The 24,531-nt window shown below is 44.3% G+C and overlaps 1 pseudogene across 1 annotated transcript; it reads left to right on the forward strand.

The window, feature by feature from the left end:
• The first annotated feature begins 10,105 nt into the window (after positions 1 to 10,105).
• On the forward strand, positions 10,106 to 10,486 carry LOC307059717 (transmembrane protein 14C-like; annotated as a pseudogene). The gene has a single exon. The product of its transcript is annotated as a transmembrane protein 14C-like (transcript).
• The last annotated feature ends 14,045 nt before the right edge of the window (positions 10,487 to 24,531 follow it).

Raw genomic sequence — 24,531 nt, forward strand, 5'->3', positions numbered from 1 at the left:
CAAATGCCTCTGGTGGTTGTCCACCCGTACTGCCCCTATGTAAGTACCCACAATAAACGTCATAATTACACTTCATGGAGTTGCCTGCTTCACTTTTTGGTCTCAAAGTTTCTTCTCAGTTCAGAGGCTATATTCAATATCCCCACCATCATCCAGATAAAAGAAACTGCAGTGCTGCTACAAGGGGATGGAGAATCAGTTGAAGAACTACTTTGGGATCATGCGTGCTGACGAAGCTGCTGAAGTTTTGGCAGAGAAATGAAGCTTTGCTGCGAAAGAAGGGGGTAGGGTAAGGAAAATAAATACACAGAGAAAACAAAAGCAAAGGAAAACTGAGAAGTGATAAGGTACATAACTGAAGGCCTATAAAAAGAGACTTGAAGACACAACAAGAGGAGACTGAAGAGGAAAGGTGCTTCCAGAGCGGCAGGGGCAGGCTCCAGCCTTGCTGAGCCGCAGCAGCACCAACGGGAGCTGCTCAGGAGGGAGCTGAGAATCAGAGAAAGAGGCGAGAGACTTTCCCAGCCAAACTTGCAGAACAGACTGGGGAAGAGAAGGACACTCAGGTGCAGAGAAATCCGGGAGTGAGACTCAACAGAATCAACTGGAGACCAGAGAGAAATATTTTGAAGAAACGCACCCAGAGGGAAATGTAAATGGCACTGACCTGTCTCAGGAAATTGAGACCCACAGGGAAGTCAGCACCAAACATAAGCCTCCAAGCTGACCAAACATAAGCCTCCAAGCTGACCTGTTCTGAAGCAGCTGCTGCAGAAATGTCCGAAGAGGTCAGTGAAGTACTTGTAAAGAGGTGATGAGAAGACAAGACCAACAGAAAAATGAGGGCAACTGCCTGTGTATATGGCAAAAGATTCCAGCCCTCTGAGCCCAGCCCCTGCAACTATGAACATGGATAAAAGTTAGTGACTTCCTGGGACTTCCCCGGTGGTCCAGTGTTAAAGAATCCGCCTTCCAATGCAGGGGACGATGGTTCAATCCCTGGTCAAGGAACTAAGGTCTCACATGCCGTGGGGCAACTAAGCCTGCCACTAGAGAGCCCACGCGCCATGGAGCCCGAGCGCCACAACTAGAGAGAAGCCCGTGCACCACAATTCCTACATGCTGAGACAAAGATCCCACATGTCACAACTAAGACCCGACACAGCCAAAAACAATTAAAAAAAGAAAACCATTCCTTTAAAAAAAAAAAGTTAATGACCTCTTGGGCCTTTTGAAGTCTGAATGAAAGCCCCACAGCATAGTAAAGAGATGGAGCCAGTGAGCTGAAACTGCCCAATTAAATTCAGGTATCCTAATGCCTCAGGGTTCCTTCCAGGTCCCAACTAGCTTCTGAGGACAGAAGAAAAGCTTCATTCATCAATTTGTTAAGATTATACCACAAATGGGAGCCCCCAGGCCTGGGGAGCAACCTGAGATGGAACAGGCCTCTTCTCACCCAGAGCTTCATCCCTCCGCCCAGTTTCATTCCCAAATGAAAATGGCTTTCAAAAGAACAGGGGGGGACTTCCCTGGTGGCACAGTGGTTAAGAATCCGCCTGCCAATGCAGGAGACACGGGTTCGAGCCCTAGTCTGGGAAGATCCCACATGCTGCGGAGCAACTAGGCCTGTGTGCTACAACTACTGAGCCTGTGCTCTAGAGCCTGCGAGCCACAACTACTGAGCCCACGCGCCTAGAGCCCGTGCTCCACAACGAGACGCCAGTGAGATGAGAGGCCCGCCCACCGCAATGAAGAGTAGCCCCTGCCCACCACAACTAGAGAAAGCCTGCGGGAAGCAACGAAGACTCAAGGCAGCCAAAGTAAATAAATTAATTTATTAAAAAAAAAAAAAAAAAAAAAAAAGAACAGGGGAAATCCCAAGCAAGCATATGGGCATTTTTCAGGGACATTTTCTTCTTTCTGTCATTTTGCTCTATCATCTTATATGCAATGTAATTTTTTTTTTGCATTTTATATATTAAATAGTGATACACACATGATACATATATACAAGATATCTATATTTATCTATCTATATCTATATATTATTTATTAAATGTGATAGTCACAAGGGAATGCAAAAAAGAAATAACTTACTTTTCTCCACGGATGACCAAACAGACTTTCTGGGATATTCCTTGTCCCTGAATTAATCTTGATCTCAGATCTCTTGGTAGTTCCACCCATTTTTTAAGATAATAAAAAACCGGGACTTCCCTGACGGGCCAGTAGCTAAGACTCTGCACTCCCAACGCAAGGGGCCCAAGATCGATCCCTGGTCAGGGAACTAGATCCCGCATGCCGCAACTAAAGATCCTGCATTCTGCAACTAAAAAGGTGCGGCAACAAAGATCCTGTGTGCTGCAACTAAGACCTGAGGCGGCCAAATAAATAAATAAATATTTCTTTAAAAAGATAATAAAAAACCCAGTCTAACTTAATACCAAAACTTCAATCTCTCAACTAGTTCAAATCTTCTCCCTTACCCCTAGCTCAGGCTGGATTCTTGCTTCTGCAAAGCGGCAGTGAGGAAGATGAGAAGGGACGGGGTGAGTAGTGATGTAGTATCATCTATTCTTTCACTGTTTTTCTATCTTGTTCTGCTTGCCTTCCTCACTTTCTTGCTGCTTCTGATTCTTCCAGTGTCAGAGCAGGGAAAAGAAACGAGAGGCAACCAGGCAAAATCTGATGCTGTCTGGAGTTCTTTCTTGGCTCTTATATGCTGTCTGTTATGGCAGACATCCAACTGCTGCTAGCTCCTCTTGAGAATGCATTTGTAGATTCTTCGTTGGCACCCCCACCCCAGGCACCTTGGTGCAGTGGCCTTTTATAGTCCACCTTTTCCTAATTTGAGTGATGCACTTTTGGTTTATCCTTTTAAATTTTTCTCTTACCTCCTTTTCAAAGGATTTATATTTGGGGTCGTTTCCTTCTGCCAGGTACCCTGAAAGGGGATTCTTTTAAGGCAGCTTCAGCCTACTTACATCTATGGTATCACTTGACTTATGGAAAACTTACCCTCTTGCCCCACATCTGTGGAAGTGTACTTTACTCCCAACACAATCTTCTCTTCTTATTCTGATGTCAGGGGAATTCTAGCAGCCTCTGATTTTATGGCGTATTCCCCAAACTCTTGTAGGACTATATCATATTCTCAGAATTCTTTTGTAATAGAAGTGGATGTGGTGCTGGCTGGGCTGATGAGTTAGTTTCCTTAGGTCAACAAGCATCCAGTCAGAAAATAACACGGCAGAGTCTTCTTATGCAAGCCTCCTTTAATCTTCTCAAAGGACTTTATTACTGCCTTCCTCACTCCCTACTCTTGCACTTGGGTTGGCACCTGGGAAGATAGCATCCCCTGCTATATTAGGAAGAGGAAATGCTGGCTCACCCTCAGGCCAACCAACACTCTTCATATAAATAAATATTCACACATAGGCTCAAGTTGGGGGGTGACTAAGATTCACAGGCCCAATTTTGTTTACCTTTTAATAAGTCATGTGAAAATGTGTCTCTCTAAAAATGGTTAGAATGTTTTGACACTTAACATTCATCATTTCTGTTTAGGGTTTCAACCCACTCCGAGTACAGGACCAATCCCATTTAACATCTTCTTACACAAAAATCTGTAAATGATAATATGAATATGGAATAAAGTAACAGCCAGATCCTTAATAGTGATTTTCAGGATGGAGGATGGAGAGGTGAGAGAAAAGGAAAAAAGAGAAAAGTGCATATACAATAAGGACAGTATTTTAGAACAATCTCTAAATACACATTTGACTGTGTCGTTATACAGATGTGGAGAGATGAAAGAAAGGAATGGCAGCAGCAAAATGTTTATGTGGTTATCTCAGGATGTTGTGACTTCAGATGATTTATATTTGCTTCTTTATACTGTTCTTTATGATAGTATTTCAAATACATTTTTATATGATCTGGTAAAAACTACAGAGCTGCATTTGTAAAAAAAAAAAAAAAAATACAAGCTTTGGAAGGCTTAAAGAAAATGGAACAGATATCTTACTTTCAGAACTTTTCAGAGCCTGGTAATATATTAATTGGGAATCTCCAAGAGTACCTGCCAATAGAATGGCACTATAGTATTCCCCATTTTTCAGTATGACACATCTTTAAGAAATGCTATGTCAACAGATGTGTCAAAGAAGGATTATTTTTAAATTATATCTAAGTCATTGGTGTTCTATGAATTTATGAATTTCTGTTTTCTTTCTTACATACCTTTTAGGTTACATACCTTTTAGATAATATATTCAGAAATTTCAATGATGTGCCTATTGTTCCCTTTTTCCCCAACTACAGTGTAAACTTCATAAGATTAGGAATCTGAGCTGCCATATTTATTACAATAGGTCCCCATTACCGGACACACAACAGGTAATCAATAAATATTTGCTCATGCAAGAGGGAGGGGATATGGGGACACATGTATACATATAGCTGATTCACCCTGTTACACAGCAGAAAGCAACACAACATTGCAAAGCAATATGCAATGTAATTTTGATTCTTTTTAAAATCCCCATTAAGTAATCTCTTGTTCTCATCTTTTTCCTGCCAGTGAGAGGGTACATAAGGTTTATTTTATACACTAATAATAAACAAACAAGTGTCTAAGACAATTGCCACTAAAGAAAGATTGCTTCTAGTACACATTTAAAATGTTAAAATAATATTTATACCAATTTGCCAATTAAGAAATGAGCTCAACCTAGTGCCCAAAATTTGGTTTCTCAATACCATTCTACAATAAACGAAACCAGGAATCCTTGCAGAAATGGTTGATTCCAGGGCTGGGGGAGGTGAAAATACAAGATGAGTAGCTTGTGGTGCCTGAAAATCAGAAAAAGACACAAAAAAGGAAGGGAGCATGTAAGGGGAAACAGGAGCCAACTTGAAAGAGTTCCCAATGGCCAAAGTTAGAATAATTTAGTGACTGCCCTGGTGGCGCAGTGGAAAAAACTCTGCGCTCCCAATGCAGGGGGCTGGGGTTCGATCCCTGGTCAGGGAACTAGATCCCACATTCATGCCACAACTAAGAGTTCGCATGCCACAACTAAGGAGCTGGCGAGCTGCAACTAAGGAGCCCGCCTGCCACAACTAAGGAGCCCACGAGCCGCAACTAAGACCCCACACAACCAAAAACAAAAAGAGTAGTATACCAGCAAGAAGACATATCGATATCATCCTCAATCTAAGCAGGAGAACATCTGACAAAACCAAATCGAGAGGGTCACTCTAAAATTACAAATACTTCAAAAGTGTCAAAATCATGAAAAACAAGTAAAACTGAGGAACTGTCACAGACTAAAGGAGACTAGAAGACATGACAACTAAATGGAATGAGGGATTGTAGACTGGCTCCTGGAACAGAAAAAGAACATTAGCGAGACAGTGATGAACTCTGGATAAGTCAGCAGTTTAATTAATAGTACTGGACCCCTGCAAATTTCTTAAGTTTGATGACTGTACTGTAGTTATGCAAGACATTACCTTTAGGTAAACCAGGTAAAGATATAAGGGAACTCTGTAAAGTTCTGACACGCTCTGTGTGTCTGCAATTATTCAAAATAAAAAGGGTTTTTTTGTTCTTGTGGTACGAGGGCCTCTCACTCTTGTGGCCTCTCCTGTTGCGGAGCACAGACTCCGGACATGCAGGCTCAGCGGCCATGGCTCACGGGCCCAGCCGCTCCGTGGCATGTGGGATCTTCCCGGACCGGGGCACGAACCTGTGTCCCCTGCATCGGCAGGCGGACTCTCAACCACTGCGCCACACTTTTAAGAAGGTGAACATTCTCTGATTTCTTAGGCCAATGTAAGTGAGAAGACAGTAGAGTGGTTTTAGGTTACAGCTTTACCTTGTGTTTAAAAACTGTATTTTATATAGTACTCTTTCATTCTGAAAACAAACAATCAACCTAATACACATCACTTGTTGAGCATTTACAGCTTCATGTAATGTGTACTATGGAAAATAAACTGCAAACAAAATGTTTTTTTTTAATTATACTTGCAAAAATATGTCCCAGTGGTGTCACATTGCTGGCCCTAATTTTAACCAATATATGAACAAATGCATTCCACAGTTGAAGACGATATAATTTTCAAAAAGCAATAATATGAATGTACGTAATGCCACTGAATTATACACTTTAAAATGGATTAAATGATCAATTTTTATGTATCGTGTGGTAAATGTTATGTGCATTTTTTCACAATAATACTAAAAAAAGCTTTTTTTTTTTTTTTTTTTTTGTGGTATGCGGGCCTCTCACTGTTGTGGCCTCTCCCGTTGCGGAGCACAGGCTCCGGATGCGCAGGCTCAGCAGCCATGGCTCACGGGCCCAGCCGCTCCGCGGCATATGGGATCCTCCCAGACCGGGACACGAACCCGTATCCCCTGCATCGGCAGGCGGACTCTCAACCACTGCGCCACCAGGGAGGCCCTAAAAAAAGCTTTTTAAAAGCAACAGTATACAAATACGGAATCATGTTGTACACCTAAAACCACTATGTTGTTCTATGTGGATTACACCTCAATTTAATTAAAAATAAAATATATGGATTATATATCTTTAAAAACCAGTAAAATAATCCCAGTACTTAAAAAAATATATTTGTACATGTATAAGAGTTTGCATAATCGTGCACAAATTTTAAAAGGTCAGGAAGCCTCCGAACGAAAACAACGGATTGCGGGTACTTTCACTTTTTTAACGCTCACCCGCGTCATCTAATTACATGTAATGAATACGCTTTGTTTGCATAATTGGGAGAAGTGATAAAACACAGAAACCATTACTCCAAATTCACGCCCCGGGCAGCGAAGCGCAGGCAGATACGCCCTCACCGCGGCGGCTGGGCTCCCAGGCCAGACCCCAGCCCGGGCGCAGCCTCCAGGCCGAGCCTCACCCGCCGCCCGCCGGGAACCCCGCGCCCCCACGACAACCCACGTCGCCCCGCTCCCCCCGACGCCGCCCCGCCGTCCCACTCACCGACTCCCGCGGCCGCGAGCCCCTAGGTCCCCTGACCACACTACCCAGGCCGCGCCAGTAGCCCCGCGCCCGGCTCTCCGCTGGCCCGTATCGCGCAAGCGCGTCACCGCCCCGGGCCTCTCGGCCTCTCTAGGAAGCTGGGAGGGCCAACGTCTCGGCTTCTCCCGGGACCAAGTGCCCTGCTGGACGACCTCTGAGCCCAGCCCAGGAGGTGGTCCCCACACACCCCACCTAACCCACTGGGCGCCTGCCTTCTTTTGGTACCCCAGAGCTCCATCCGTCTTATCCTGTTTTCCTACACCCCTCCTCATGTGTGTGCAGGGCATCCCTCCAGGGCTCCCTCCCGGGCTCCCTTCCCCCAGGGAAGAACGGGATCAAAGCCAGGGGTCAAATCAGGGACCAGCAAGATCTAGATGACCAGACTGGCCAGGAGGAGCTGTAAAGGGGGCCACTCATTACCCTCTGGGGCCCCGTTCAAGGAGGGGAACCAAATCCTAAGGAAGGCTCCGTTCAGGACAGTCCCTTCCCCCATCACCACCACAACCAGGGATACTTGCTCATTCCCAGTCCACAGGCACACAAAATTTTTCCTTACCACAGCTTTCAGCTGTTTTCTCCCGTTAACAAAATTCAACTGAGTAAATTTTAAAGCTCTTTTGGCTTTAATTAGCAATTCATTGTGGTGCTCCAAGGACAAGGGACAAGATAAACTCAAAGGGCCAACATCGAGGTACAGGGAGTTACCGGACTCTTATCACTCTGTCACGTAGCAACCATTACAATATCCCTGATCCCTCCCAAGTAGCATGCCCTGTCCCTTTCCCAACCCATATAAGGAAAGGTATTTGCCCCTGTTCTCCTGCTCTGCACACTGGAAGTATGCATACCCTGCCCAATCAGCAGGTGACTGGTAACTTCCTTTGTTCCCTGGATATAAAAACAGACCAGTAACCCTTGCTCCGGGTCGGTTCTCCCTGATTATCAGGAAGCCGGCCTGCTCTTCTGGCAGCGACCCTTCCCTTTAATAAATTCTATCTTCTTTACATTCTGCCTTGTATCTGGAAATTCTTTCCCAACCCGCGTTGGGACCATGACATTCCTGAGTCAGACTGCATCCAGTTTAGCAGGTAGAGAGGAGCTCTGAAGAGTATACAAAGCAAGAGGTTTTATAGGCAGAAGGGAATAGAAATGAAGGACCATTGGGACAATTTTTTTATAGTTAACCTAGGATATGGGGGTAGGTGCATTCGTAACTTAAGATTTATGAACGGGTAACTAGTCTCATGGGTGCTGGGAATACGTCAGGGAAGGTTTTCATCATTGTTTGGGGACTAACAGAGCATAGAGGCTACCTGGACCTAATGATTATTAAACGATATTTATTAACTAAAAAGCCCTTGATGACAGAGAAGTGATTCACTGCACGGTACAGTCCTGGGTAGGGTCAGTGAAAAACAGTAGAAATTGTAAGGGCCCAAGATGGCATCAGTTACGCTAACAGCCACACACCGGGTCTGGTACAGGGAACGGTTAGCCCCTGGGTGATTTGGTCTAACGTGAGGCCTTGTGTGGCATCGGATTTTAATGGATATTGAGATAATTTGGGAAGAGGTTTAGTTACGTCTATCTGAATATTTATAGGTTCTGCACTTTTTAATCTCCCAATGTCAGTGTTAGAGGTAGCCCGCAGATATTAGGGTAACTGATTAAATTAGGGATTTTTGGCTGGAATTCTTCCTCTTCTATACCAAGGACAGATTGTAGGGCACATAAAAAGATATCCTTTCCAGTGGTTAGGACTCCGTGTTTCCATTGCCGAGGGCCTGGGTTCGACTCCTGGTCAGATAACTAAGATCCCGCAAGCTGCGCGGCCAAAAAAAAAAAAAAAAAAGAGATATCCTTTCAAAGTGCTCAGCTAACAAATGGGACCTAATTAAACTTATAGGCTTTTGCACAGCAAAGGAAACCATAAGCAAAAGGAAAAGACAACCTAAGGACTGTGAGAAAGTATTTGCAAACGATGCGACCAATAGGGCTTAATTTCCAAAATATACAAACATCTTAAAATTTGGTCAGACCTGTGACTTCCCATCTATTTTCTGCCTTTTAATCAATCCACTTATCTCAGGAGAAAATACATTTACCAATAAGGCAGTTAGAGCAGGTTGGGCAGCATCATCTATTGTATGGAAATCAGAATGCCGTAGGAAGATAGCTTCCAGATGGGCTTTAAAGTCTGCCCTAAATTCATCTTTCTTTTGTTTGCACGTGTGAATAATAGAGCAACCACTGCAGGCAGGGAAAACCTTGAGAAGAGATTTTAAAAGATCCACTGCTATTTTGCGAGCTTTTTCTGGTCCACAAGGGGACCATGTTGGAGATCCAGGATCTTGAGTATCATTCTCGGAGTTACACCATTCTGCCTCCTGCATCCATTCTGGGGCTTTCCTACATGTGCACAAGCTGGTGAAGATCTGACAGCCCAGATGAGGACTCTAAATTCTTCAAAATACTTTTGGGGATGCTCCCTGTGTTTAGGAAAAATTCTTTAACTGTGGCCCTTAGTCTGTGACAAAGGACTGAAAGATACCCAAAGGAGATCATTAAAAGTTAAGGGCTTCCCTGGTAGCGCAGGGGTTAAGAATCCGCCTGCCAATGCAGGGGACATGGGTTCCGAGCCCTGGTCCGGGAAGATCCCACATGCTGCGGAGCAACTAAGCCCGTGCACCGTAACTACTGAGCCTGAGCTCTAGACCCCCGAGAGCCACAACTACTGAGCCTGAGTGCCACAACTACTGAAGCCCACGCACTAATGCCTGTCTTCCGCGACAAGAGAAGCCACCGCAATAAGAAGCCCGTGCACCGCAACGAAGAGTAGCCCCCGCTCAGCGCAACCAGAGAAAGCCCGTGTGCAGCAACGAAGACCCAACGCAGCCAAAAAATAAATTAATTAATTAAAAAAAAAAAGTTAGAAGTTAACTTTGGCGACTCTCCACTCCAAGCCATGTGCGCCCTTGTTGGCCAGTGCAGATCTTCGGGAAGGAGGTGCAGGCCTAGTGTAATCTGTCTGGACAGAGTGAAAGAGAACAATGCAGAAGGACTCCAGCCCACTAGTGCCTTTATATTGTATTGGTTTTGGCTACGCAGCACTGGTTGCTTCCGGTGGGATAAGTGGGATCACTGGCTATGCAAAAGCAGGCAGTGTCCCATCTCTGGCTGCCGGGCTCCTCTTCGGTGGTTTAGCGGGCCTGGGTGCCTATCAGGGGTCTCAGGATCCAAGGAACATTTAGGTTTTCTTCATTACATCTGGAACCTTGGCTGGCATTATGGGAATGAGATTCTACCACTCTGGAAAATTTATGCCTGCAGGCTTAATTGCGGGTGCCAGTTTGCTGATGGTCGCCAAACTTGGAATTAGTGTGTTGGGTAAACCCCATCCGTGGTAGTCATGGCCCAGATTGGAATCATGAAGAATTTTTAAACTTCCACTATTTTTAGTGTATTAAGATAAATGAGTACAGCATTTTCACATATTCTGACTTTTTATTTAAAACAACACTGAACAAAAACAAACAACAACAACAAAAAACAACACTGAACTTTGCAGAGAAAAAAGTCAGTCATTATCATTACAACCCTAAAGAGGTGGGTAAAGTATAACACAAGAGCTTCCTCCTGTAGTACCCTCATACAGTTTGATTCTTGTGTGTTGGTGTTATCTGTTCTTTCTGTATCTACAGGTAATATCTCCAGGGATAAAATGTTAGGTATCACCACTGGGGCCCCTGAAACCCCGTGTCCTGATCAGAGGAACAGTGTGAAGAAGATCTCCTTATGAGATTTAGGATATCTGTTCTTTTGCTTATCTTAGAGTACAGACCTACTTTGAAATTATGTTAAATGAAATCAATGAAAATAAAGTTTACTATAAACAAAAAATAAAAATAAAATAAAAGGTAACTAATAGTCTCTTCAGAGTGGAAAGGCAATTCAGATAGAGGATTAATAGACTGGGAGTACTCAGGTAAAGGAAGATAGATGGGAGTGGTAGGAGTCACATCACTCTTACAGCTTTTGGTTTTGGGTAACTCTTGTGTCTTTAACATTTCATTAGTGCTTTTATTAAAAAAAATTTTTGGCCCTGTGGTATGTGAGATCTTAGTTCCCTGACCAGGGATCGAACCCATGTCCTCTGCATTGGCAGCTTAGAATCTTAACCACTGGACCTCCAGGGAAGTCCCTTCATTAGCCTTTTGCAATGAATCTTTCAATGAAGCAATTTTGGAATCTTGAAGCCTTTTGGAGGCTTCTGCATATCAGTTAAAATAATAGGTATCCCATTCTGTTGGTTTGATTTGGGAACGCTCGATTACAATTGTACTTTTTGAATGAATGGCCTTGTCTAACTGGAATGTTCCCCATAATGGTCATTGTAAATCTAGGTTGTCTTTAGTAAGATTTTGACATTTTTGTATGTATCTATAGCTTCCAGGACCATAGTTCTTAGACGTAAAATAAGCAGGTGTGCCAGAAGATAGAACACTCAGTTCTTTGGAACTTGAGGGCCCTATTTCTTCAGTGAAGCCTTTGGTCTCTTGGAACCAAATTCATCCCTAACAGGAATGTACCACTGGGTTAGAGATTCTGTGATGTTTTATGTTTTACAGGACATCTCATTGCACAAAAATTTTCTGGAGGTTGGCAGGTGACCTAGTACTGATCTAACCCATTCCCTAACCAATTTATCCTAGAATGGGTGTCTTAGATTAGATGGTGAGCTCAAACAGCTTTTAGGTGCTCAACCTGAACCCATCTTTTGCAACTTTGCCTTCCAAGATTCCCATTAACAATAGATCAATCATGCTTTTACCTTATGTGTATATCAGCAGAAACCAATAATAACTGAGGAGGAAATAGACCTGTGGATGTCAGCAGTAACCAAAGAAATGGTATCGTGGAGTGGACTGACCAGGAGCTAGGGACTGGTGCTCTGTTAGAGCCTCCTGTCAGTCCAGACTGCCCTGTTAACCCTGGACTGGAAAACCAAAGAGAGCAGCAAGCTCAGATGCAAAGGGAGCAGAGCTCAGATCCAAGAGAAACTTACTCATGGCTTTCAGAAGCAGCGAGAAAGAGAACAAAAGGGTTCAGCAGGTGCCAGTGCCTGTGTTTCGCATTGTCCTTGAGGATGTTAGTAGACTCCCTTGGATCCCACTGTCATCACCAAAACTGTTAAAGAACAAAATTCAATTAAGTAAATTAATTTAATTGGCCTTGGGACTTCCCTGGTGGCATAGTGGTTAAGAATCTGCCTGCCAGTGCAGGGGACACGGGTTCGATCCCTGGTCTGGGAAGATCCCACATGCTGTGGAGCAACTGAGCCCGTGCACCACAATTACTGAGCCTGCCCTCTAGAGCCTGCGAGCCACAACTACTGAGCCTGTGCACCACAACTACCAAAGCCCGTGCACCTAGAGCCCGTGCTCTGCAACAAGAGAAGCCACCACAATGAGACACCCGTGCACCGCAACGAAGAGTAGCCCTCACTCACCGCAACTAGAGAAAGCTCGATTGTAGCAACGAATACCCAACACAGCCAAAAAAATATTTTAAAAATTAAAAAAATAAATAAAGATCTTATTGGCCTTAATTCAGCAACTCATGAATCAGACAGCACACAATTTAGGAGATAGACATGAGTTCCAAAGAGCTATGCAATGCAAGAGATTTCATAGGCAAAAGAGAGCAGGAAAAAGGAAGTTATACTAGACAAAAAGGATATTGGTCATTGCAAGGTTACCCTCCTTTACAAGGGAATGGCAGGGGTCTATCAGGCAGATTACCTATCTAGTGCTGATCAGGAAATTCCTGAAGGACTGGGACTGGTTTAAAATTCCATTTCTGGCAGGGCCAAAACTTTAAATTAAGTTTGATTTGGGTCACATGGGGCTTAGCATGAGCTACTCCATTTTGGGCCTGTTGTCTCATCTTTAAAACTCCTATAGGTGAGTTCTAACAGGGCTTACCTAGTGGGTGAACAATGGTGCTATCTGCCAGTATGTGGAATTCTGGAGGGGTAAGTTTGCGGGCAGAGAGGCTGCTTGAAGAAGGGCTGAAGTCACATCAGGAAACTGCCCAATCCCTGTAGGAGCAAATGTCTTCTATCGACAGCATCAGAGAACCTGGAGGGTGTGGAGCCAATGCCATAAAGACCACCTGCTGCCATTGGAGGACACGTGCAAGCTGCTGTGTCAAGGGGCCAGGTGGCTGTCCTGGTTGCCCTCTGGTACATGCATCCTACTGCCAGGCCCCAGCATGTTGCCAACTGATGTTTCAGTAGGAGGGATGCTCATCCGTGCACTGAGGCTCTGTTCCAGTCGTCTGAATCACCCCAGGTTCTTTGTCAATGCCCCAGCCACCAAGGATGGAAAGAGAGAATGGATCCTGGCACCAGAGAGCTATTGATGAGATGGAAGAGAAACCAACGGCACATGAAAACTGAATAACTGAGGAGAGTTCAAGGGGTGACATATAAAATTGTAACTGTTAAGGAAATGGGCCATGAGGTGGCACAAAACGCCAAGGCTAACAATATTTGAAATGGTAAAAACAAAGCAACAGGCCCAAAATGGAGTAGCTCATGCTAAGGGCCAAGCCACCAAAATAAAACTTAACTAAAACTTTTGGGGGAATTTCCTGGTGCTCCAGTGGGTAAGACTCCATGCTCCCAACGCAGGGGGCCCAGGTTCGATCCCTGATTGGGAAACTAGATCCCACATGCATGCCGCAACGAAGAGCCCACATGCTGCAATGAAGAGCCCGCATACCGCAACTAACACCTGCTGCAGACAAAATAAATAAATAAAAAATTTTAAAAAGTTTTGGCTCCTCCAAAAGTGGAATTTTAAACCAGCCCCAGTCCATCAGGAATTTCCTGATCAGCACTAGTTAGGTAATCTGCCTGATAGACCCCTGCCATTCCCTTGTAAAGGAAAGTAACCTTATAACCAACCCGCTTTTTTGCCTTGTATAACTTCGTTGTTCCTGCTCCCTTCTGCCTATAAAAGTATTTCATTTTGCAAAGCTCCTCAGAGCTCCTTTCTATATGCTAGGTTGGATGCTGCCTGATTCATGAATTGCTGAATAAGGCCAACAAGATCTTTAAAATTTGCTCCGTTGAATTTCATTTTTTAATAGGAAGCTATTACCACCTGTAGGAGCAGGCTACCTGACAGAAGCTGTGGCCTTCAGTTTAGGGACATACTCAACCCATGGTCCAATACAAAGTGAGCTGGGGGAATAAGTACCTGAACCTGACTCTCCCTCTGACCTTCTGCCAGGGCCTGCCACTGGTCCAACCCAACTGGAAGCTGGAGGGCAGTCCAAGAGGTCAGCTTTCCAAGTCTTAAGGCAGGGTTGAGAAGAACCAAGAGTTAATATAGGGGGGCAGGGGGAGGTGCAACTGGAAAATATCCAAAATACCCAAAAAGGAAAATGGGGACTGCTCGTCTATGCCTAATGTGTCCATGAATTTCCTTTTGAACTATGTGAAAGGAAAATAAAAATGGAGTCAGTATTGCTAAGAGAGCTCACTCAAATGGAGCCAGGAGGTAACTGAGGAAGTGGGACTTATACACATCTCAGCCAGGATGGAATCTGAACTTTTGACCACTTATTGACTTAATAAAGGCACAATGTTCCAGAAACTTAAGATACTTAACAGACCCTTACCCTAAATAACTCATGACAGCCTATTCCTTAAGGGCAAATATTTCCTTTTTGCATTAGAGCCAACCATAATTCTTGCAAGACAACTTTAACAATCTTGTGGCTTTTGCCTTTATAAGCCCCTGATTCTTCCTCTTCTTCAGAACACTCTTTCGGTTTTACCCAAATCTGTGTCTCCCAATTTGCAATTCCCAAGACCCCAAATAAAGTTCTTTGTTCTATGGACACAGAATAATTAGGATCGCTAAGCCAAAGAGTGTTGCTCACCACCCAATTCTGCAAGGGTTAAGTCATAACCCACTGCAGTTGCTGGCCTGACAGTTGCACTCCAGGAGGAATTTAAAGAAAAAAACAGGATGAGGCACCTTGTGCTTTGGATACACATGAACAAGCAGGCCCATAGATAGTTAGATGTATATCTCAGGAAAAATTTTAATGGCCCTGGATTTCTGAAACTTCCCATACATAGAAAAGCACTAAAACTATTAACTTGAGACGTTTGTTCTTTATGATTTGCAGTATCTTTTTCTTTTGATGCACGCATATGAAATTCTGTACCAAGATGTATGCTTGACTACACTTATTTCCTAGCCATAGATAAACTGGCTTCTCCCCTACCTCTTCAGAGCAGTTCATCAGAGCTGAGTGGCTCTCTCCTAGGCTTTAGTCCTCAGCAAGACCCCAGATAAAACTCAAACACTAACTTTGTGTCTTTCTATAAGTCAACAGTTCTTTGCAGCCTTGGTACTAATTATTGTTCGACAAATAATGTTCCAGATAACTTGTCTCCATAGGGGTGGGGCTGAAGGGGGTGGGGGGTAGGAAATGAAAATTCATAACCGCTCAAAGGAAAGAGTTGTTTGTTTTGTCTGTTTGAGAACACGGTGTTCCCATCACAGAGGAACTCGAGCAGGTTCTGTGTTTGGGGTGTGCTTATGCAACGGGACCGCAGCTAACATGGACAGCACCCAGACTGGTGTGGTCAAACAGATCCAGGAGATTGGGCCCTCCAGCGTTTGCACCGCTGCAGAAGCAGTCTTTTTGCTCTGTTTGCTCTGCTCAGAGAGCAGCTCTGTTTTGAAGTCCTGCCCAGCTCCCTGAGGCTCAATCCACCTCGGCCACTACCTGATTTCTCTGAGAGCCACAACACAGAGCCTGTAGCAAGGAGATCTCTTCCGTCCTCCGGTTGGGGGCCTATTCTTGGAGCTCTGTTTCCTGAGTGCTTTACCTCCTTCCACATTGGGCCAGTTTGCTTGGCAGGAGCCCTGGGCAGAGCTTCTCCAACTTTAATGTGCATAGGAATGCAAATCACTTGCGGTTAAACAGGCTTAACTGGTTAAACTGCAGATTCTAATTTGGGAGGTGTGCGAGGGGGCAAAGACTATGTCTGACAAACTCACAGGTGTGAGCGTGTTGTGTTCCTGTACCAGGCTTTGAGTAGCAAAGAACTGTGAATGTAAATCACGGGCTCTTAATTCTGCTGCACAGTATAATCCCCTGGAGAGCTCTTAAAGCGTTTATATTACACATCAATTAAGCGCAGAGCTTTGTGGGTGGGGCCCAAGCGTTCCTACTTCTTTAACTCCCCAGGTGATCCCAACAGGTAGCCAAAGTTGACAACCTGGGAGTGCAGGATCCTTCCTTTTACCCTGATTCCCTGCAGTGTGCAAAAGCCACAGGCTGAAGGGTTTTGTTCATCTGCGTGTTTTCAAATTTAAAATGCATCAGCTTTCTGACTTTGAAAAAGAAGGGGGAAAGGTCCCCCTTAATTTTTACCTTCTATTTTGTTTATTTTTGGCTGCACCACGAGACTTGTGGGGTTCTTAATTCCCTGACCAGGGATCGAACCCAAGCTCGCAACAGTGGAAGCTGGGAGTCCTAACCACTGGACTGCCAGGGAATTTCCTTTACCTCCTATTTTGAAATGTGAAGAGATAAGTTTGGGTATGGTGAGAGAGGATGGGGGTCTGGACTGTGGCCGAAGAAAGGTCAGAATGTACAACTGAGAATCAGCTGTAGCCAAGTGACAGAAAGAAAATTGTCCTGGTGGGATTTTCACTCCTTCTGGTCACAAACCCTGAGCCCCTCTTTGTGGGGGAAAAAACAGGAAATCAAAAAATGTGTTCTCTTTTACAAAGTGATGTTTGTAAGTGAATTTTTTAACTACTTTCTAACATATCAAAGAAATACTGATACTTTAAGTAGTACTAAAAAGGATTTAAAATGGAATTCAGCCCCCCTTCCCTTACCAGGAATTCACACACATACTTCCCCCATCCCTTACCCCTCTAAACCCTCCCCTATCTTCCTCCAAAAAGATTATGGTATGCCTCTGGATGCAGGGGTAGAGACAGCATCAGGAAGGCTCTCATGGGGAGTTGAAACTCTATTGGTAATGGGTAAGGGATCTGTCTATCTTTGTGTCAGGCCATAGACATGGGGAAGAAAGACTATGGAATCTGTTTTTGTTTATTGCTGTATTCCAAGTGTTGGATGGCAGGGGTATGGAATGATAACCGCCGCAGGGTGAAGTGATGGGGCCAGCAACTCGAGCTGTAAAAGAATTTACCGAGTCAGAAGCAAGGGTAGAAAGCGAGATTTACTGAGTACACTGCAAGGGTGCAGCGGGTGAGACCAAGAGGAGGTCTGCCCCCGGGGGAGAGAAACTGGACTTCTTTTGTCATCCCTTCTGGTCACCCTGGGATTAATGTTCCACCCATGTGGTGGTTAGGGCTGGGTGTGTCGTTGTTCACTCTTCCAGGACCGCCAACTGCTTGTGACTGCTGGTAATTTTCCATTGGGGGAGGGTGCAATTGTCTTATCTTGAAATGACCTCCCCAGACTAAGATGGCTGTTCTATTGTTAAGCTCCACAATAACCTCTGAACTGAGAAGGAACTTTGAGACCAAAGAAATGAAGCAGGCAACTCCATAAAGTGCAATTATGAAGTATGTTGTAGGTAATTTGCATACAGGAAGGATCAGGCAGATGACCATGCAGAGGCATTAGCAGCTGTACTCAGCGCCGCTGAAAGAGGTACAGGGGGATTCAAAGTATTACCAAATTGGTTGACTGGACCCGCGACCTTTTGTCTCAGCCAGGGAGGTTCTTTTCCCGATTAGATTCACGCAGCCAATTATGAAACCGATGCTGAGACCGGAACAGCACAAGCTTTATTCAATGTCCAAAGAATGGAGAATCAGAAACCTAGTTCACAAATCAACTTCTCAACCCAGTTCGGGCAGAGACGCCAAATACATAGGAGGGTGGAGGTTAAAGGTAGGGAATTAGAAAGAGTGGGAGAAATATTTATGACTTATCTAAGAACAGGGGTGTGGTTTGGATGCAGAACTGATGCAACACGCCTTTTCAGTCCTTGAATGGGTTTTTCCGGTTGTTGTCATGGCAATTGTCAACTGTCACGGTGCTGGTGGGTGTGTCTTTTAGCATCCTAATGTATTACAATGAGTGTATAATGAGGCTCAAGATCTACTGGAAGTCAAATCTTCCGCCATCTTGGGCCTAGGTGGTTCTAAGAAGTCCGTGTTTTTTTTCTCTTTGCAGCTTCCTTCTTAAACTGAGATAATTGGTTTCTATTCAAGGAAGGGGCAGGAGTATGATTCTGGGGCAAGAGCCTTGGTAAAACATTGAGCCAAAGCCAAAGATAGAATCTGACCACTAATGAAGAAGCACATTCATATCAACCGGAACTGAAGGTTTCTCCTCCCCCTGGGGGACTCATGACCATTATTCCTCAGGGATCATTAACCATCTGTATCAGCAAAAGGCATTATTCCAGTTCTAGGATCAGAGGAAGGCAAAGGTAAGAACTGATAGGGAGGGACTTCCCTGGTGGCACAGTGGATAAAACTCCATGTTCCCAATGCAGGGGGCCCGGGTTCCATCCCTGGTCAGGGAACTAGATCCCACATGCATGCCACAACTAAGGAGCCCGCGTGCGACAAAAAAGGAGCTGCTGAGCGGCAACTGAGGAGCCCGCCTGCCACAACTAAGGGGCTCACGTGCTGCAACTAAGACTGGTGCAACCAAATAAATTTAAAAAAAAAAAAAAAAAGAAAAAAGAAAAAAAAAATTGATAGGGAACATATCTAGCTTGGGCGCATTTCTTGTGAGTAGGCTAAAGCTCCGTCATGCAGAAAGGGGATTGCAGGCCTAAAATGGAGCTGACAAACTAGAGTCCGTGCTTCAGCCACACAGCAAATACTTAGAATAGCACTTGGTACATAGCAGATGCTCAGTAAACACTTGTTGAAGAAATAAACGAACATTCTCTAAATCTAAGCCAGGTTTTTTCTCTTGTGATACTTCTTACATTCAGCCTATGCCATATTTATGTTTTTATAGATCTTATGCCCCTTGATGGCTTGAGAGCTCCTGGATGGAAGGGACCAATTCTGAGTTTTATCTTTACATTCCAAATTGAGTGTTCGCGCTGTTCTCCAAGCAATACAAGATTTCTCACTAAAATACTCAGCCTTGGGACTTCCCTGGCGGTCCAGTGGTTAGGACTCCACACTTTCACTGCCGAGGGCCCGGGTTCAATCCCTGGTCATTGAACTAAGATCCCACAAGCCACAAGGTGCGGCCAGAAAACAAAAACAAAACAGAACAAACAAACAAAAAAACTCAGCCTATTTCCACTCGGAGTCATGACAATTTCTATGTCCCTTTAACATCACCAACAGTTGGTACTGTTAAAAGATAAATTGAGACATTAAAATTTTTAAGAGTTTATTTGAGCAAACATCAATTCAAATCAGCACCGACCTGGAAGTAATTAGGACCACTCCACCAACAGGAGCTAGATGCAAGGTTTTTTATAGAGAGGACAAGGAAGAAAAGCAAGGAAATTGCTTGATTGGCTATAGCTGAAGTGGTTGAATTTATTTGGGAAAACCCAGTGACTTGTTTGTGATTGGTTGTTTTTCTTAACCTTGAGGATATTAGACTCCCAAAATTTCAAATCTATTTTTCTTGGCTAATGCCATAAAAATGGGAAACTTAGTTATGGGCTGGCCTGCAGAGATTCCTTATAATTCGACATTATAATTCCTTATAATTCTACATTCTAGAATAGAATGTTCCTCTATTCTACTCTCGTAATAAAATCTTTTCTATGCTGTTTAGGGCAACTTTGCCCTACTCTCTAAACATCTCCATTATCATCACCCCAAACTTTCGTTAACATGATGCCAAAATTTCAGGGGACTGATTGTACTTAAATATTTTTTTAATTTTCTGTATGCTATGATGTTTGACATCCCCCCCAAGAAAACCATTCTGGCTGGGGAGACTGCCCTTCCTAGGGCTAGCCAATTCTTAGAGGTAGCAAATGTCCCAGCCAGAGGCATGTCTTTGATATGCAAACTAACCAGTCCAGAGCCTCACCACCTCTACTGGCCCATACACCCCAGGAGACAATATTCCTCTGCCTTTATCATCCCGGGGCCAGGTGCTAGGCAACTAGGAACCACCCCTTCAGCCCCAAACCCATCAAATCCTGCCTTGCCTTTCCCTTGAAAATCCCTGTAAAGACCATGACCTAAACCTTCCCCTCACTCCTGACCCCTGACTCTTCACCACCCTGGTGGCTTACCCACGTGGTCCAGCGTGGAGTGCCATGCCTGCTGTCTCTAGGATCAGTGAGTATAATAAAGTTTGGGTCTTTTTTTCTCCTGTGCCTCTCCTCTGTCTCCTCTTCTGGCTGCATCTGACTGACCAACTCATTAAAAAAAAGCACAAACACAAACCATACCATCAGCTGGAACATCTTTGAGCCGTGGGCTGCACTTCACTAAGGGAGGGGCGAGAGCCTACAGCCTGTTCAGCCTTTTCTGGAAAGGCAGCTACTTCATGGAGTTGGCTGACACCCTGGAACCCCACTCAGGCTTGATCTTGGATGTAGTATTTCCATTTAATGATAGCATTTTGATGAGCCTGTCCTATTTTATTAGTAGGATAAGTGAGTACTCACTTGAGGATGGACAGCTCAGGTCTTAAGGTCACATACAGGGCTTTGGTGGTCAGGAGCTCTGTTTCCATTAGGGCCAAAAACCAGCTAGGAGTTGCCATTTGAAGGGGGTGTATCTGGCAGCTATCTTCAGTATTCACCGGTCCAAAACCCAAGGGGCCTATGTACGCAAGTAGCAGCCTCTTGTTGCCATAGGCTCCAATCCTCACAAGTAAATCGCCAAGATGTGGAGCTCCAGAAGGCTGGCAAGCACCATTGGTCCCAATGACGGGGTCCATGCCAATGCATCTTGCACACCCTCTAGAGTCTGCTGCTGTTGGGGATCCCATCCAAGGATGGTTGTCTTGTGGGTAACCATGACATAAAGGACCAAAAGAATACCCAGATTTGATACATGTTACCTCTGATAGCCAAGAAGGCCTACCAGTTATGGAGGCTCTTTCTTGCTGGTGGGGGCTGCCAAGGACAGCAGTTTTCGGCTGACTTTATCAGGAATACTCCGATTACTGGCCCAGGTGGCTCCCAGAAACTGCACTTTTGAGCAGGTCCCTGCATCTCATCAGTGTTGTCGGCCCTTCCTGCATGTCATAAGATCTACAACCTTATGTAAGGACTGGTCAACTTGTTTCTTGGTCAGGCCAGCAATGAGGACATCAACACAGTGGATGAAAAGTAGTTCTGGGGATAACTGGGCTTGCTGCAGATCTAGGCCTACCACTGGCAGTGTATTGCAGGGGAATTGAGGTATTGCTATGGACTAAATTGTGTACCCCCTAAATTAACATGTTGAAGCCCTAACCTCCAATTTGACTGCATCTGAAGTCCTAAAATGAGAAATGAAGACAGATTGCAAAAGTGTGCTTATTCTTCAAGACAAAGGAAGAATAACCCTAAAGGTGATTCAGAGATGATCAGGGTTTACCACCTCAGTTTCAAACAGACCAGACAGCTTCCACAGAAGCCATGGGTGCAGATCCACCTGGAGCCTTGGGATAGACTCCCCTGGAGCTCTGACTCTGTCTTGAGCTCTGGATGCTCCCCAGAGCATCCAGAAGGTGGGACCATCACCCCAGTGGTCCTGGAGGGCAGAGGACCAACCAAAAAGTTATTCTTGAGCCTTAAGATCTCATGTAACTTGCTTTGCTAAGTTTTGGACTTGCTCAGGCCCTAGCACACTTTCTTCCTTCTGATTTCTCCTTTTTGAAATTGGAATGTGTGAGATTACAATGGTCTCTGCCCCCAGTTCCTGGCACAGAGCCCCTGAAACCCCTGTAATTTTCTAAGTCATAAGAGCTCTAGGAGCATCTTTTATTCTAATATTTGGTCTTTGACCCTGGTTCTTGACACAGGGGTCCTGAAACCTTTGTAATTTCCTAAGTGATAGGAGCATCTTTTATTCTAATAAAGCAACTCTGGGTGAGCTCCTGGATGAGAGCTGGTCACCAGAAAGACCACGCCATGATTCAGAGCTCGGAATTTTCAGCCCCCTTCCCCCAGTTCCGTTCTCCTGATAAGAGAGAAGGGCTGGGAATGGACTTAATGACTGACCATGCCTACACGACAAAGCCTCCATAATAATCCCAATAGAACCAGGTTCAGAGAGCTCCCCAGTGGGTGACACATCCTGACTCCACAGGGACAGAAGCTCTTGTGCTCAGGACCTTTCCAGACCTTACCCTATGTATCTCTTCATCTGGTTATTCATATGTATCCTTTATCATATACCTTTATAATAAACTGGTAAATGTAAGTAAACTGTTTTCCTGAGTTCTGTGAGCCACTCTAGCAAAACCCAAAGAGGGGGTTGTTGGAACCTCTGATCTATAGCTGGTTGGTAACACAGGTGATAACTTGGGCTTGGAACTAGTATCTAAAGTTGGTGGGGATGCGGTGGGGGGATGAGGTATGTGTGAGTCTTATGAGACTAAGCCCTTAAGCTGTGCGATCTATTTCCACGTAGTGTCAGAATTGAGTTAAATAGTAGGACACCCAGCTGGTGTTGCAGAGAATTAGTGTGGGGGAAGACACCCACACATCTGGTGACCTCAAGTGTAAGAACTGAAACGTTGTGAGTAGTGAAGGTGACACAGTAGGGAAGAACTGCAGGTTTTTTCAACATACAATGTTGATCCTTTAACTGTCCCAGCACTGTATTTTGGAAGCACATAACCTGTCTGGTTTCACAGGTTCACAGCTGGAGAGGAACTCTGCCTCAGGATGAATCATAGCTCAAATCTCACCCATATCTGATTTAGATGAGACTTTGTGGACTTCAGAGTTAATGCTGAATTAAGACTTTGGGGCTGCTGGGATGGAATTAACTTATTTTGCAAATGAGGAGGACATGAATTTGGGGAAGCCGGACTCAGAACTTATGGACCAAATGTTTGCCTCCTTGAAATTCATATATTAAAGCCCTAATCCCCAGGGTGATGGTATGTAGAGTTGGGCCTTTGGGAAGTAACTGGGGTTAGATTAGTTTACGTGGGTAGGGCATTCATGATGGAAGTAATGTCCCTATTAGAAGAGGAAGAGACAGAGAGCTGCTCTCTTTCTTTACAATGTGAGGCTATAGCAAGAAGGTGACGGCAGCCAAGACTCAAAGGATCTTTACCAGAACCTGACCATGTTGGCAACTTGATCTTGGACTTCCCAGCCTCCAGAACTGTAAGGAATAAATGTCTGTTGTTTAAGCCATCCAGTCTATGGTATTTTGTTATAGCAACCCAAACTAAGACAGCTGCTAAAGATATGTCCCTCCCAATCCCCTTCGTCCCAAAAAGGGATCAGGCCCAGTTATTTTTATGCTTCAAAGAATAATCCCCTCATTATGCAAACTCTTCCAGGTAATAAAAGAGAAAAAAACAAAACTTCCAAATTCCTTTTGCAAAGCAAATTGAATCTAGTTCTGTATTTAAAAAATAAAATAAAATCACCACAAAAAAATGGATTTTATTCCAGGAACACAAGGAAATTTCATTTGGAAACTTGCCAGCAAAATCGATTCTGAAAAGAATGATAAAACCATAACATTACACCAACAGATTTTAAAAAGTCTGACAGAACTTAGCATCCATTCCTAATAAAAACTTAAGTATAATAATAATTTGCTATAGGGTATACTACATGCCAAGTATTGTTTCAAGTGCGTTACACTTAAGAACTGATTTTATCCTCAAGGCCCTATGAGGTAGCTCCATTTTACACATGGAAGACAAAAGGAAGCAAAGCAACTTGCCCAGGATCACACACCTCAAGAAAGTGGTGGAGGCAGGATTTGAACCTAGGCTTCCAGGCACAAAATCTGTGCTCTTTACCACTATAACATATTGCTTCTTCTAAAAACAGGAATAGAAGAAAACTTCCCAGAGTAGAATATTTATCAGAAACAATGAGAGTGAATGCCATATAAAACTGTGAAATCCTAAAAAACCTTTCTCCTGAAAGTTAGGAACAAGACACTGAATGCCTGTTATTCACTATTCAACATTTTTAAAATATTTGTGCTCACGCACGACGTTAAGTGGCATACAGATTAGAATTAAGAGAACACTAATCGTTATTTATTGTATACCTAGAAAAGCAAGGAAATGAAACTGAAAAACTCTTCAAACAAAAACTAATCTAAAGGCTTCCCTGGTGGCGCAGTGGTTGAGAGTCCGCTTGCTGATGCAGGGGACACAGGTTCATGCCCCGGTCCGGGAAGATCCCACATGCCGCGGAGCAGCTGGGCCCATGAGCCATGGCCGCTGAGCCTGCGCGTCCGGAGCCTGTGCTCCGCAACAGGAGAGGCCACAA

The sequence above is a fragment of the Hyperoodon ampullatus genome, assembly GCF_949752795.1.
Source record: "Hyperoodon ampullatus genome assembly, chromosome: 10".
Taxonomy (NCBI): domain Eukaryota; kingdom Metazoa; phylum Chordata; class Mammalia; order Artiodactyla; family Ziphiidae; genus Hyperoodon; species Hyperoodon ampullatus.